General features: G+C 41.2%; 1 protein-coding gene across 1 annotated transcript in view; it reads right to left on the reverse strand.

The window, feature by feature from the left end:
- Positions 1-5,350, reverse strand: part of LOC106817934 — a gene marked incomplete at its 3' end in the record, with an annotated part of 31,373 nt that overhangs the window by 923 nt on the left and 25,100 nt on the right. The gene's annotated exons all lie outside the window — the stretch shown is intronic.

Below are 5,350 nucleotides of genomic sequence, written 5' to 3' on the forward strand. Positions count from 1 at the left end.
GGAGGCTTTCTCAAAGCTAACTGATGATTATCAGTTTTGACTACCAGATGGTGTAGTGGTCAATAGCTTAGTCTACACGTGACTAAGCTAGTACTAATAATTGGTACTCATCTTTCATACACTATGATATCCGCACACGCGACATTTTCCAACCCATTCCTCCTACTCTGCTCCTCTCCTCTCATCCTCCTTTCTTTCTCCCTCTTCTTCAACTCCCCCTACTCTCCTCCTACTTCCTTCCACCTCTTCCCCACGTCTCCTCCCCTCTTTCTCCTCCTCCTCCTCTCTTCTCCTCCTCCTCCTTCTCCGCACTCACGGATGCATTCCTGCATGTTACACGGCTCGTGGACGACCGTCTCCGCCTCCTCCGTCTCCTCCTCCCACTCTCTACCTCACCACCTCCTCCCTCATCCTCATCCCCCTCTTCTTCACGCCTCCTCCTCCTCCTTCTCCGCACTCACGGATGCATTCCTGCATGTTACACGGCTCGTGGACGACCGTCTCTGCCTCCTCCGTCTCCTCCTCCTCCCCCTCTCTACCTCACCACCTCAATAATATAGACTAACATGACACGGACTGTTATCACACAGGAGTGTCATAATATAGACTAACATGACACGGACTGTTATCACACAGGAGTGTCATATTATGACACGGACTGTTATTACACAGGCGTGTCATATTATGACACTCCTGATAATATCCAAGGGGCAAAACCCTATTTTTGGGGGTCAACCAGACATGGGATGTAGTAAAGGTTGTTTAGTATCAACGTGTTTAGAGGACCTCCCTGAACAACTTCCAGGTGGACTACCCTAAAAATATGCTGCCAAAAATGGTTATGCAAATCACTACCAAGCCCATTAAATGTGGTATCATCTTGTAGAGAATTTAATTCCCTTTAATATGGTACTACACACATGGTGAAAGGAAGTTATATTCAAAAATTATCTTCAAAATTGGTCAATATTAGTTTAACATGGCGGTCATGTAGAAAAATTGCCGCCATTTTATAAGTAGCATATTTTCAAAGTAGTCCACATGGAAGTTAATCAGGGAGGTCCCCTGAACATGTTGATACCAAACAACTTTTTACTACATCCCATGTCTGGTAAACCTGTCTTGCCCACTGAGGATAATATCGCAGACAGATCGCTAGCGTTGGTACAGGATCGCGTGATCGTGAGAGAGCAGGCGAGACCGTGGTAGACGGTCACACATTCGAGGAACCTCATCATTATAGACGCACATTACTCGAATATTAGAATTATTAATATTAATATTAGAAATATTAGAAATATTAGAATATTAGAATTATTAATATTAATATGAATATTAATTAATTATTATATTATATAATATTATATAATATTAATTAATTATTAATATTAGAAATATTAGAATTATAGAAGGTTTTTATAATATAACGAGAGGGACTGATCGATATTCGTGATTGATTTTGATTGTATCGATGATTACTCAGTAATCATGTCGTTACCACGTTACGTTATTGTTCATCTAATCACAGATCGCAATACTTCACGGATTTATACCAATTAAATCTCATTGCAGAATCGTCACAACATATAGAACCAATATGTTACGTATAGACATGATATATTATATATATATATATATATATATATATATATATATGTGTGTCGCCATGGCCAAGTTGTTCAAGAGCAAATATGATAATTTATGAAGAAAAGCAGGAATGTCATGTGCATGCCTGCCATTCCTCTCCGCACACGAGAACGTTTGTGAAGAGCTTTTTCTCGTGTCTGATTCGACATGAAGGTCTATACAGACATGCAGATAGACAGACATGCAGATATACAGACATGCAGATAGACAAGCGCTGGATTTTCTTCGAACATAAATCATCATATTTGGCCGGTGAATGAAGCGCCATCTACCGGCGCGTGCTCTTGTCGCGTTAGAACATTGACTTGCGCATCCGTTCTAGTCGCAACAACTGGTAGTATTATTAGCTACAGTAGATGCTGAAGCGTCACGGCGACGGGCAGCGTCGCGCATGCGCATCTCATGTGTATATAGCGCCGTCTTGCGGCCGGTATGCGCATGACATGTGCAGGTAATGTCAGATAGCAGAAGAATTATTGTAGACAAGGTCAGACAGTTCAGAGAGAGAGGGAGAGAGAGAGAGGGAGAGAGAAGAGAGAGAGAGAGAGAGAGAGAGAGAGGAGAGAGAGAGAGATAGAGAGAGACAGAGACACACAGAGAGAGAGAGAGAGAGAGAGAGAGAGAGAGAGAGAGAGAGAGAGAGAGAGAGAGAGAGAGAGAGAAACGGAGAGAGAGAGGAAGAGAAGAGAGAGAGAGAGATGAAGAGAGAGGAGAGAGAGGAAGAGAGAGAGAGAGAGAGAGAGAGAGAGAGAGAGAGAGAGAGAGGAAGAGTAGAGAGGAGGAGAGAGAGAGAGAGACGAGAGCTGTATTCAATTAGTAAAAAGTATACAGGCTTATAAACGGTTCACATAGAACCGTGAATAAAATATGAATAGAATGATATGATAGATAGAGGAGATATCTAGAAGATAGTAAACTAGATAGATAGATTGATAGATGATAGAGTGATAGATAGATAGATAGATAGATAGATTAGTTAGATAGATTAGATAGATAGATAATAAATAGATAGATGAGATAAGATAATAGATAGATTAGATAGATTTCTTAGATAGTAGATAGATAGAATAAATATATAGCATAGATAGATAGGATAGTAGAATGGATAGATAGATAGATAGATAGACTAGATAGGTGAATAGATAGGGTAGATAGATAGATAGATAGATAGAATACGATAGATGTGATAGATAGATACGATAGATTAGATAGACTGATAGATAGATATATAATAGATAGATAGATAGATAGAAAAAATAGATAATAGATAAATAGATAGATAGATAGATAAGATAATAAATAGATTAGATAATAGCATAGATAGCAAATGATGATACGATTAGATAAATAGATAGATAGATAAGATAGCTAGATAAATAGGTAGAGAGATAGATAGATAGATAGATAGATAGTAAGAGAGTTAGCTGATAGGATAGATAGATATGATAGATAGATAGGTAGAGGATTCGATTAGATAGATACGATTAGATAGATAGATAGATTAGAGCTAATAGATAGAGAGATAGCATAAAATAAGATAAAGTGGATGATGATATGATAGATCGATAGATATGATAGATAGATAGATAGATAGATAGATAGATAGATAGATGAGATAGATAGATAGTTAGATAGATAGATAGATGATAAATAGATTGATAGATAGATGAGATGATATGATAAAGGTGTGTAAGTACCAGCGCAGGCGTCAGATACACACGATACTGCAAGAGAACTCACGAACTCAGGAACAAAAGCGCTACACCAGGAATATCAGTTTATATGATCGGTGTAAGCACAAGACAGATAGATCCGCAGATCGGAGATTTTAGCATTACCACTCAACTCACAAGTAGCACAGTGACTCACGGTATACCACCACACCACACCACACACCAAAGCACCGACCCAAGTGGCCCCGATATTATTCCCATCACGCGAGATGGTCACCAAGTTCAGCGCAGTATCTATACGGGGCAGAGATATATAGGAAAAATTCAGACATGACGTAGACAATAATGCCAACTTTATGAAGACTTGCCCCGTGTTGGAGACTATAGGGCAATATTATAATATATGTATAAAAGTATTGAAATTATCTAGAATTGGCGCAAGGAGAATTCGAAAGTTTTATAAATAGTGTAGGAGGATTATGAAGTTTATAATTTTGTAGGCAACTTCATCAAATTTAGAAAATAAGGTGTATGAAGGAATTCAAAGTTTAAAATATGCGTAGCAAGACTTTAAGTTCATAAAATGGTAAAGGGAAGACATGAAATTATAATTTGCAGAGTTAGATAACCCACATATACATTATCATAGATGTGCAGAAATTTAAAGCTATGGACTAATATGAAGCATAAATGTTGTAGATAGCAGCCCGAGCAATAGTAAGAAATATCACTTAGCTGACAGCTTAACACACTAGACGCTCATACATTTCTTTCGTAGGCAACAGTAATTGGTCGCGCGTAGGATGTATGTCAGAGCAGTGAGCAAACCGCACACCCCGACATCTGGAATACTGACAGACGAGAAAGGCGTAATAGTATTCCCTGCGCGGCCGCACGACGGCGCTGGATTCACGTGCGACCCCTGATGCCCATTGACGCCCGCGCGTGGACCCTCGCGAGGGCGGATTCTGTAGTGACGGTCACTGACACTCGGTTGTCTTGCAGCCGCGTCGACGAAGGCTGTCGCACTGCTATACTAGCCGTCGTCGGCTCTGTCGGTGCCGTCAGGTTCCGGTCGAGAGCCTGTTGTGAGTTCGGTGGTTGGTTGAGTGATCGTTTCCGGTGGTTGGTTGAGCTGGTCGCTTCAGTTGTTGCTCGTCGTCGTTCTCTGCTGGTCGTAGTCTAATGGAAAGCACAGCGAGAGATTATATGGAAGTAGAGAGAGAAGGAGAGAGAGAGAGAGGAGCAGAGAGAAATTATGAGAAGAGATAGAGAGCAGCAGAGAAAAGAGAGAGAGAGAAAGAAAGAGAGATGAGAGAGAGAGAGAGAGAAGCGAGGGGAGAAAAGAGAAGAGAGAGAGAGAGAGACGAGAAGAGGAGAGAGGAGAGGGAGAGGGAGAGGGAGAGCGAGCAGAGGGAGAAAGAGAGAGAAAGAGAGAGAAGAGAGAGGAGAGCAGAGAAGAGAGAGCAGAAAGAGGAGAAGAGAGAGAGAGCGAGAGCGAGAGAGGGAGAAAGAGAGAGACAGAGAAGAGAGGAGAGAGAGAACGACGACCAGGAGAGAGAGGGAGAGAGAGAGAAGAGGAGAGAAGGAGAGAGAGTGAGACGGGAGCAGAGAGAGGCAGAGACAGAGAGAGAGAGAGAAGGAGAAAAGAGATGAGAGAGGAGAGAGAGAGAGGAGGAGGAGGGAGAGACGAAGAGGAGAATCAGAGAGAGGAAGAAGAGAGAGAGAGAAGGAGAGAGGAAGAGCGCAGAGATGAGTCGGTGTCGTAGCTAATGAAAGACGCGGAATAGTAGAGAACAACTATATACAATAAATATAGATTAACATCTCATTAATAAGTTTATTCGTTGGTAGACAAATGATCTAACAGTTTAATTGTTAATCACGTAAGATTGGAAACGTACGCTTTCGTTTCGCACTCCTGCAGAGGCTTTCTCAAGCCGAACTGATGATTATCAGTTTTGACGCACAGGATGAGTTGGGCTGTCATAGCTTGTCACATCTGCCTAACTGTGACTAATAAATTGTAT

Source organism: Priapulus caudatus, unplaced genomic scaffold (assembly GCF_000485595.1).
Source record: "Priapulus caudatus unplaced genomic scaffold, Priapulus_caudatus-5.0.1 Scaffold1933, whole genome shotgun sequence".
Taxonomy (NCBI): Eukaryota; Metazoa; Priapulida; class Priapulimorpha; order Priapulimorphida; family Priapulidae; genus Priapulus; species Priapulus caudatus.